General features: G+C 27.6%; 2 protein-coding genes across 2 annotated transcripts in view; one reads left to right on the plus strand and one right to left on the minus strand.

Annotated features, from left to right (window-relative positions):
• Dsk (Drosulfakinin) overlaps positions 1 to 4,075 on the minus strand; it is a 44,837-nt gene extending 40,762 nt beyond the window's left edge. The window contains exon 1 of the mRNA XM_087166072.1: positions 3,940 to 4,075. The gene's annotated coding sequence lies outside the window, so the exon portion shown is untranslated. The remainder of the gene's footprint in view (positions 1 to 3,939) is intronic.
• Positions 1 to 12,005, plus strand: part of LOC107439942 (uncharacterized) — an 83,155-nt gene that overhangs the window by 23,714 nt on the left and 47,436 nt on the right. The gene's annotated exons all lie outside the window — the stretch shown is intronic.

The following is a 12,005-nucleotide window of genomic DNA, read 5'->3' on the forward strand; positions in this document are numbered from 1 at the left end:
TTTGATGGAACTAACCCAAATTTGCGTTATGCGGAGAAGAAGACCACGAGAACCTCCCCTGAGGGTAAATGGACTCCATGATCCGTCTACCACTGAGGATATTTCACTGCATGCGTCAGCACTGTGGGCGGTGCAAGCCGGATGCGGATTCAGCCATCGCTTGGAATTCGAACCCAGTTCATCTCTTTGGAAGGCGAACGCTGATCTGTGATTAATATTATGAGACCACAAAATCATTTGTCACAAAGTTGATCAGGTCTTAGATCCATGACCCCTCAACTGCTCACAACCAGATGAAGTGTTAAAAATTGACTGATTTTTAATTAAATGTTAAAAATATTAACTGTCATTTATTTAGAAGGTTGCACGAAAAAAATTCCATAGAAAATTAAGTTACATTATAACTTATTTATCAAATAAGTATTGATTTCTAAGTAGTTATTTTATTATAAAATGCGACATCTAAATAAGAAACTACAGAAAATTTAATTGAATCTGGGATTCAATGGCCCATACAACGAAATAATTAATTATTAATGAATTATATAAAATAAATCAAATGGTAAGAAATATACTACAAATTTAAATAAATAATCCCAGGAAACAGAAGCGTTAAGATATTTTCTGATTGAAAACGCTTTTAAATAATTCGCTTCGAAAGTAATTATTTTGATTTTATTATTTAATGATGATTATTATTATATTTTATTTAATGGTTACTTTTGAAGCGACCTTTTGCTAATTCCATGTACTTTAATAAAATAAGCTTGTATTATTACCTGATTGAAAACTTCATTCACTTCAAAGATAATTATTCGCTTCATAATTATATGTAATAATTTAAAATTCATAATTATATATAATAATTCGCTATTCATAATTATATATAATTATTCGCTATTAAAAATAATTATTCGCTAAACGAATTATATTAAAAATATAATTCGCTTCAAAAATAATTATTTGGATGTTATTATTTAATGATGATTATTATTATATTTTAATGGTTATTTTTGAAGCGACCTTTTACTAATTCCATGTTCTTTAATAAAATAAACTTGTATTATTACCTGATTGAAAACTTCAATCACTTCAAAAGTAGCCATTAAATAAAATATAATATTAATCATCATTAAATAATAAAATCAAAATAATTATTTTTGAAGCGAATGAAGTTTTCAATCAGGTAATAGTACAAGTTTATTGTATTAAAGTACATGAAATAAGTAAAAGGCTACATAACGAAACAAGTGCATTCAAAAGTGCATAAAATCAGAAAAAATTGTGAATGCGATAAAAAAGTATAGTATATAAAGTGCAAAATAACGTTTAAGTGAATAATTCATCCTAAGATGTTAAGGTGAAGAATTTTAATTAACAAATCTTTCAGGAAAAACGCAAAACTAGGGCCTTAAAAAGTCATATTGTTGCCTATAGTGTTGACCAAAAACTGAAATCCAAGAATTTCCTTCCTTGATATCAGTGGTTTATTTGGGCTTGAAACATCCGCTATTATCCTAAAGATAGCCCTATACCATTAGATATTTTCATCAACCTAAACCATATTATTGCCAACACAATTACAACCAATATTATACAGCCTCAATAATATTTCATATTTATACATATCGGGCAAGTAAATACTTTTTAAACTTGCTTATCCAATATTATATAATCATTGGATTGAACGAAAGAATATCTAGAGTTAACTTATTAAGATTGCTGCAAATGTGCGGTTTTTTAGCTTCAAAAATATCTATATCATAGTTCAATCCTGAATAGATATTTTCTAGGGAGTACTTTTTAAGCATTATAATTTTTTTTAAGAAAAGCATTTCTATCTTCCTTTTTTTTGTAACATGACTATTTAAAATAGCAAGCATTTAAATATAAAAGATCTTATTGATAGAATTTAAAGAGACCCTTAAAACATCCAAAAATTTTAATTTAAAGAAACTGATGACTTATAAAGTACAAAGTGATAGAGTAAAAGTTTTTGCATTCAAATAAAATGTATTTACTATTTATATTTCAAATTGGAAAACGCTTTGCTAAACATGACTAGGACAGAATGAAAACGTTTCCTGGATATATGTAAATATTTACAGTAGGAAATGGAAACTTCTATAAGATATGGGTTATTAATTCTAACCTCTAAATCTTCAATATAATTTACTCAAGATCATACTGAACTCTCGTAAAAAAAGAAGAAATATTCCCCATACAATTTTGCTACGTTAAAGAAGAGGTAAAAAATATTTTAAACTATAATATTGAAAATTTCAAGCACTTGAATTTCCTTATTTTAGTATTTTAACTTACGAATTTCACCAACAAGAAAGAAACTTTATTTATTTAAATATTCTCAACCTTGAAGCCCTTACACTTTGTCTTTTACGTCTTCCTTGTTATTTTGAAAATTTTTTCAATAGTTCCTTACATTTTGATTAGTTACTTTGTGAACAGCTTTTAAGCTTTTACAATATTTTTGTTTTATGGGGAACCAATAAATGTGGAAAATGTTTCGCAAGTTGAAAAGAAAGTTGCCTATTTAATATTGTTTAAACTATCTTCTTTTCTTTTTTAAAAAAAATCGGTTGAACGTTGAGCTATAACAACGGTACCAGAAGCCAAAATACGGTGTAAAATTGCTGCCTCCTTAAAAATGAATAAAATTAAATAAAATTTCTATACAAATTTTGGTTTAATATCATGTAGTTGATTATAATAAAGCAGATAATGTGGTGAAGTTTAGCACAATATTAAAGTTGTAGAAAATTTGAACGATTTTGTCCAACGCGTCTCCCAAATTTCTAAGAGCGTTGATAATTTTCTTTCTTTTAAAAAATTGGAAATTATAGCTTTGAAAAGAGGTTTAAGGTTTCCGATATTATTGAAATCAATAAAAATATTTTAATTAATTAAAATAAAAATCCTTTCTAATTTTTATTTTTGTTGTACAAGTTATTGTTATTTTAACTGTTGAATTTCAAGTTGTTCTGTATCTTTCAATGCGTTTTTCTTATAAATCATGTTATTTTAAATTGATTTTTGTGGTACTGATGGATATTTAATTTCATAATTTTTTTGAAATGGATAGTGAAAATTTTAAAAATAAATTTTCGAAGGAGTATAATCAAATAGACACAAAATCAGATAATTAGAAAATTCATTTTTATAAATGCCTGAAATTTTTAATATTACATGGAAGTAGTAATTTAAAGGTATTCTATTAGTAATTTACTGGTGAAATAAATCGAAAAATTCAAGAAAGATGATTTTTTTCTGTTAATAAGGTTAAATTTTTGTAGCAAAAAAAATAAAGAAAAAAAATTAAGTGGAGGGGTTATAGAAGGATAACAATAAGCAACAATTTTACCAAACATTTATTTTTTGCATCAGCCTGATCTTTAGTATTAACGTCAAATGGGTTTTTAACAAGTTTTAAGAATCTTATTTTCATCCTATAAGTATATCCTGTAAGTATATTTGACATTTTTCGCAAAAAAGAATATTCTTTTTGTTTTGAAATTCTACCTTATGATTAAGTTATTTTAAACCTTTCAATTTCAAAACTATGTCAAGTTCTAATTAAATTTCTACACCAAATAAAAAAGAGATTAGCTGATTTATATGTTTTATATGTTTTTTATTATGCATGTTAGTTAACATGCTTTCTAATCTAATGAATTTCGCTTTTTTTTTACCATTTTCAATTAGCTAACTCTCATAAAACCAGTTATTTTCAACAATGATTCTAAGAAAAAACTATTTCTTCTTAAAGCTTTAAAAATTTTATAAAAATAGACAAAACAATAATTTTTAATTAAAGAAAGATTCCGTTCATAATCATTTAAATTCACTGTACATGATCAACATTTACGAAAATAATTTACTAACTTAAAATTTTAGAAAGGCTTACAAGCTAAAAATACTTACGAAATTTATTTTAGCAGGACAAATTATTTCTTATCAAGGACTATCTGTACTACAGGACAAAATATTTGTTTTGACAGTTAAAGTTGAGTTTGGGAACAAAACAGACCAAATCCTTATGAAATCACGTTCATTTTATATCGCAGAATTCGCCGCGCGAAGGAGGAGTTAGCATTGTGACGTCATGAGTAACTGACATAACGATTGGTTATCACACCTAAGATGTCAAAGTTTGTATGTTCGCCCGTGGGAACATGGATTTTTTTTTCTCTTTCTATTCTTGTATTAGGGACTTGTTCAATTGAAAAATAAGTTTAGCAATGAATTTTACCACATTCACGTAAAGTCGAATTCATGACTTATTCAATTTGATCAACGGGGAATGATTTAATTTCCTGCCTGGAGAATGTTTTTTTTTTTTCCAAAAAAATGACAAAAAAAAAAGGAAAGAAAGAAAGAAACAAACGTTTGCGGAATTAAGACTTGTATTTGTGTTTCTAGAAATTGAAAAGATTTATCATAACTATAGTGTTTCAATAAAATATTGGATCAAGAAACCCTTGTTTGAAAGTTGCAAAAAATCTTTAAGTATATACCTGGTGCGTATACTCACAATCACTAATACATATCTAATGATGTCTCGTACAAAATATTTACTTTCAATGTATCACAAATTGATGTTTAAGCAAAAAAGAGTTATCAAAATTAACCTACACTGTTAGAATATGCATTCTAAAATTACGGTAAAAAAAACCGGTAGCAGTCTGTTCATCAAATAACAGTAAAGTTTATGGTGAAAATTATTTATTACCTTTACGGTTTCGAAACCATTTACAGCTAGTAAGGGTAAGAAAACATGAATTCAAAGCTATACGGTTTTTAAACCATTTACGACTAGCAAGATTTTAAGACCATACTTACATAGAAATAGATACATAGAAATTTATCTGGACATCGGTGTCAGGATTGTCATTATAGGTAATGGGAATTGGAGATAGAATGTGGTAGTGTCCTCATTTATCTAATGTGCAGTGGAATGTGGTTTATTAGTATATCTGATTGTTTCACCTATCGTAAGAGATAGGAAATACTAGACTTTTTCTGTCTAGCAGCTTTATGGTGCTGCCATCTATGTGAGAATGAGAGAATCGTGTTATAATAGTCCAATGTCACAAATTGGTAAGTGCAGGACAGTCAAAACTCTTCATGTGTGAATGGGTATGGAGGATGTATTAACTCGCAGTCTATCTATTTTTGGATACAATAATTAAGAACAGTTCAAATTGTTTCCTTTTAAAAAAAACTTTCCTTTTTTTTCCGTTCTTTCTAAGAACAATTCGTTTACAGTTACTCGTATTTAAAAGAACCAATTTCTATCTCCTTCAATTTTACTTGGCCACTAAAATAAGTTTTGATTACCATTTTCCTCAATAGTATTTCGTCATTTTTTTCCTTTAATTTTTTTCCATACTTAAATTATAAGCATATTTTCTACTCTGCAGCCTCATATGGATATTTTGGTAGTTTATTTTTTTAAAAGAGCTCTTAAAGAACAGGTGCGGTTGCAATGCACACTGAATAAATTATAACAAATAGTCAATTATAACGAAATATCTCGTGTATTTAAAACAAACACAATAAAAGAACGGATGTGATTGAATGTGTGTTAAACCAATTGTAAGTAAATAATTTATCAACTAAAACATTAATACAGATTATTGATTTAAAATGTGCATAGTTTTTTAAAATATGTAACAATTTATCGATCTGGCACGACCTGCCAACCTCCACTACTGTGGGAGTTTTTTTTTTAAAGAAATGAAGAAAAATTTATTTACTATGTATAATAAGACATTTGAAATATCAGTCATATAGTTAAAATGTAGGTAGCATGTAAGACTTCTTTTGGGCCAAGAGTAGTGCAATAGTGGTAATCAAGGAAGAATTATTTAATATATTTGTGACAACCACTAAGCGTTACTTTTTTTTAAAAAAAAAATTTATCTGTAAAAAAAAACTGCCCCAACATCAAAGTGGTATCCGGACGAAGAAAACTCCTCGTATCATCAATGTGAAATTCCCTGCCCTATTAGATTTTATACGCGAAACGAAAACCATTCCAACAAGACTAAATTTTAGAATAGCTTAGTTTGTACAATTTTTTAATACTCTGAATGATTTCTTTTCTTCGTTTCTTTTTTTAGTTGAATTCTACGAGATTAGAAACGAGAACTTGAACAAATATGAAAGTGAGAACTGAACGAAAACCAATTGAATATGAGGAAAAACAAATATAACTGCACAGTTTCATTTCGAAACATGTTTTTTAGGAAAAAAACAAGTACTCTAAAGAGTAACAATTCCACTAAATAATATTTTTATTAAATTTCAAACTGTTTCACTATTTTTAAAATATTTTTGTTAAGAAAAATTTACATGTTATAAAATCGCACATTTATTTTTACGAGCTAAGAAATAGTCCATCATTATTCTTCATGTGTTCAGCACATGATTGATTTTTAGTACAATTTCTAAAATATCTAAATTTTATAGAGAATAAAAATCACGCCACATCGCAAAAGTCTTGATTAAGAAAAAATCTCGTCCCGTTAACTATTTTTGAAAATCGTATTCCACTAGTTCACTTTTCCTTCTTTCCCTCTCTTTTTCCTCTTAAAATTTTATATATTTGTCTATCTTAAAGACTAGACGATTATTTTAATAAAGGCAGTACACATAGATATTATTTAAATTTGAAGTACTCAAGTGCTTCAAAGGCAAACATATTATTATGTTTTTGGCTGAAACATTTTAAATCCACTCTATTTTATTAGTAGAGATTTCTTAAAATCCAGCCACTTTTTTTTTCAGTCGATATGTTTTAGGAATGAACCTATTTTTTAAGATGTTTTTGAAAATTAAACCTAATTTTTTGAGGGAAACGGAAATACCTCAAAACTCAAGCCTCTTTTTTTTTCTTTTTTTTTTTTGTAATCTTTTTTTTGGGGAGGGGGAGGAGAAGTGCTTTAAAATCATTTTTCTTTGGAAGTGCTTCAAAAAATCAAATTTTTTTGCTGTCTCTCAAAGGAGAATTTTTTTTACTGTTATTATTTTGAAAACCAACTTTCTTTTTTTCCTGGAAGTGCTTTAAAAATCAATCTGAATTATTGAAACTGAGTCCTGCGAAAGTTGCAATTTCAAGAAAAATAATAAACAATTCTTCCTTTATGTTTCTCAACTAAAACTAACTGAATCTTTTTGATTAAATTTAAAATCAGTTAAAATGAATCAAATAATACTGCACAAAAATTAACACAAAAATCTTAGTAACTTTTAAAACGTATCCTATATATCCTAATCTTAGATTTTTTATCATTCCTTTGTATCAAATCATTGTCTTTATTTTCTGAAACAGTTTACAAAACGATACTTAAAGCCAAGACTTCAGTGTGTATTTCCATACTTGTAGTTCCTGAAATTTTGAAAACCGGCTAGTAGAATCTCGCTATCATCAAAAAGCAGCACATTCCAGAATAAAGTATAACATATTAAATTTCTTTCATGTTACATAAACATTTTAGGTTATAAAAATACTTATTGCTTTTCTGGTGAAAGAAATTCTCTTTTGTTGTCTTTGACGCAAATGCCAAAGAAGAAGGACAATGCGGCTTTTCAAGAGAGGCCTGGTAAAATACTTGATCTTTCAGGATTACTAAAGAATATTGGGAAATGTTTACTCCAAGCTTACTGAAAATTACACTCATTCGGTTGTGAAAAATTACTTTTTTTTTCTTGATGCACGTTTAATTCTTTTTATTGATACTCTAAAATGCAATGTAAGTTTCAGTATCAGTCTAGAGAAATGACCCCTCAAGCAATATTTTTATGGAGAATATGCTTTTTTACAATATTTTATTTATTTAGTCAAGAGGGAAATATATAAATTTAGCCATTACTTTGGTCAAAATATTTGTAAATATTCATGTATTGCAGTTGATATTTTTACTAGAAATTACATTCAGTTGAAATTTTTTTTGGATTTTTTCCATTAACACCCAGCATTAAATTAGCGCATCTGTCAGGCTATCTTCAGAATGAATTTTTTTCCTAAAGATGAGAAGAAAAAGAAGCATATCATTTAAATATCAGGAAAAGGGTGCTCATAATCGAAATAGAAGAAAACCTTCTTTCGTGCACCGAAACCTGGTGCTCTTAGTCAGAAAACATAAAAACAGATAAGAAACAAGAAAAATATCTGCTATCATCGTATTCAATTCATTCATTGGGTACTTGCTTTCTTGTTTCTATCCTGATTTTAAATTTTCGTAATTCTCATGTAGTCCTGATAGATGACATGAGAATTATGACTTGTTGTCAGTACGACCAGTCGTACCATGTTATAGGTGTACGAGCATGTTTAATAAAGACGTAGAATAAAGACATTTATAATTGAAGTATGCAAGAAATACTTAAAGTTGCTTGGGATTTTATTCTTGAAAATTTACCTATTATCTTACGTTATTGCACGCCACAGAAGATTTGAAAAGTACAGTTGAATTTCTTTTTTTGGTAGAATTATGCATACATTTTGGTTTTGATAGGATTCACATTACGTTTTGTAAGTAATTAGCATTATGTTAAACGCGTTCATTACGTTTCCTAATATCAAGGACATTTAGGAAAAACCAAGCATATTTTAAGTAATTATATCGAACATTTCAAGAAGTTTAATAACTTTTTCCGTAAAATGGGTATTAAAAGATCACATAAAAACCATACACTGAGAAAAAAAGGACAAAACTACTAAAATGTTTATCGGGCTTCTGCCTCAAGGCGAACACCAAAACGGTAATTTTTACCGAGACGCTTTGGTAATAATTTTATTAAAATTACCAATACATGATTTTATAATGTGTAATAAAATTCAGTAAATAAGACAGTTTTTTTTAAATTTCTTATAATACTTTAGAGCACGGCATACAAACCATTTATTCGGTTAAATTTAGTTTTACGTTACGTAATTTCTGCAGAATACGCGGAAATAAGAACTACAATTTGAACGCCATAATTTCTGGCAAACCGTTACCTTTTAAACGAACCGAAATAACCTATTGAACAGTTTAATATTTTTGGATTTTATTAACCCTAATTATGTTTTTTTACGAGAATTGTCATTACTATAAAGACACACTAATTTTAAAAGAATTTTTTTCTCCGAGCATCTTGTTAAGCTGTGTCTGTGCTAGAGAAGATAGAATAGATATTTTAAGTATTTTTACATTAGGACATAATCCAGGACTGTACCCTTCCAGTTACCGACAAGTACTACTTCAGACGATCAATACATGACATCTTTATTGCTTTTTCGATTGATACAGGTCGAGTAATTTCTAAGCAATAGCAATGCCATTATATAATTTCTCTTAGTAACATAAAAGCTACATTTTCATTGTTTATTTCTTTTGGTGTATCAATTTTTTATATAAACTGTGGTAAAAGGATCCAAAAGTTTAATGCAAAATATCTTTTTAACAATCTGAGGATTTAATGTTGATCATTGTATTCCAATATTTTCTGTAATTTTATAAATAGCTTTGCGAAAATTATTTACGTTTTTGGTGAGCCAGGAAAAATATCGTTCTGAATAACTTATGATTTATTGACTTTACTTTCACGTAGTTATAAAATCATCCAATTGTGTTTGCTGTGATAATCAGAAAAAAAATTAGAAATATGACGCCTATGGATTTGCGCATTGTCAAATCAGACACAAAGATGGTCTTTCTTTAAATATAACTACATATTCTTTTTCGATAAATGCTGGTCATTAACTCACAAGATCAGGGGAGAAATTTTAATAAGGTAAATATCAGTTCATTAAAGAAATTCATTAGTTTTAAAATAGATATATACGTTGGAATAATAATCAACATGTTCAAGACCATGTTCAGACACCCATTTTCGAGACTTGCTAGACGTGAATAAGAAAAAAGCAAAAGTGATTTGAAATATAAAAAGTAAAGTTGCCAACAAAAAATGAAAAATAAAGCTGAGAAACAAAGTTATAAAAACCTTAGTAGCCCAGAGAGACAGAAAATAAATGTAATAAAATGGAACAAGAAAAATAACTGAAGCTGAGAGGGGAAAATTAGGGGGAAATGCATCCCCACTCGCAATGGACAGGTGATGAGAAACTAATGTCGTTAGCAAGAGAATCAGTATTCAAATGAATAAAAAGGGCATCAAAATATTAAGATAAGGTGACATGACAAGGGAAGAAGCGATTTTGGCATTGTCAAAATCCGTTTTATGAACAAGATTCAAACATTGTGGTAAATAGGTTGGGGGGTTTTATAGTTTTGTTCTCACTTTTATTTTCCATGTTTAGTAGACAACTAACTCTTTATATTTCAGATCACTTTGGTTTCTTCTCATTGAAGTCTGTCAAGTCTTCATATATATAGTCAATATATATATTTTTGAAGCAATTGAAGTTTTTTGATCAAGTAATATCTTCCCTCTTCAGATTTTTGGAATTATTTATTTAAGGTAATAATAATATAAATAATACATAAGGTAAGGAAATAGACTTTTTTTTTGTTTATTTTGCTATATATAAGAAGATTTTATATGCACAATTTTAGAACTTGTTTAAAATATTAGTAATTTTTAGCGATAATTTTATGCAAAAAAAAAATTTGCATTTACCTATTAATATTGTAATATTATTAATGCTTGAATGATCCTTTGATTTGAGAGGTATACAAATTTCTACATCGTTGTTATTTTATATTATTAATATTAAATAATATATTCAATCAGTTGAAGCCTCATTACGTTTGAACTTAACTTCAAATTAAAATCATATTTAATTCAAATTTCGGGATTGTATTTTTTACACTAAAAAAAAGTATGGTCAAAACTACAGAATATGGTAGCGTTTGTTGTGTTTCTGTATCTATGGGAACAAAAAAAATTGGTAATGATTTTGGTAAAATTAACAATGAAATATGGCTTATGATATGTTATAAAATTCGGTAAAATTTGTTGATACCTTAAAGCATGTCAAAAAATTTGTTTTTCAGTTTTTTTAAATATTATTATTTTCTGCTAGAGATGTGTAAATAAGGACAATAATTTTGAAAACCAGAACACCGGGTTAATCGCTGTAATATGAAGGGAAAATATACTAAATGAATGGTTTAAACGAATTGTTAATGGAATGGAGAAATAAAATGAATGGTTTCCTTTAACAGAGAAATAATTATCATGCAGTACATTAATCTTGCCAGAATTTTCTCAGCTTGGATCTTTTTTTTCAGCTTATTTTGCTATACCTATGAAGACATTAAATATCCAAGAATATTTTCGATTCAAAAATTTAAAGCTTATTTAAAATAGTAGCAATTTATTTAACTATAATTCTACGCAAAAAAAAAGAAATTTTATACTTATTATTATTTTATTTATTAATGCTTGAAGTATCCTTTGCGTTGTGAAGAATACAAATTTTAACATAACTATTATCAATATTGAATGATAAATTCCATCGGTTGACTATATTCGTTACATTTGAATTTTAGTTCAAATTAAAATCCTATTTCATTTAAAATTCAGATTGAATCTTTTTACAATTAATTAACTAAGGTGGTCCAAGGAACTTTATTCTGTTCACTTTTTTCACACCAATGGCATTTTTTCAATTAATTGTGTTCTTAATATTTAGCATATTTTATCTTGAAGTATTTCAGAAAATATATATTTTTCATCAGAAATTTACAAAAAATCTATTGATAATATTTAATAGTATGCTTGATAAACTTTGATCAGTCGAAAAAGAGAATTTCTCAGAAAAAAATGTGATTTATGGCTATTCATCTATCCTTGAGTTGAATTTTTAGACTTTTGATAATCATTTTATACTTAAATTGGGTACTTTCACTTCAAGAAGAAGATTATTGATACCCAGACATGTGACTCATGACCTCAGCACCAGCAGAACGCGTATAAACAAAATGGCGTGTTAAAGTCGAGTTACGTCTCTCCTCATGAGTTAGAATGTTAATTAA

This window comes from Parasteatoda tepidariorum, chromosome 6 (genome assembly GCF_982258835.1).
Source record: "Parasteatoda tepidariorum strain Cologne lab strain chromosome 6, Ptep-v5.0, whole genome shotgun sequence".
Lineage (NCBI taxonomy): Eukaryota > Metazoa > Arthropoda > Arachnida > Araneae > Theridiidae > Parasteatoda > Parasteatoda tepidariorum.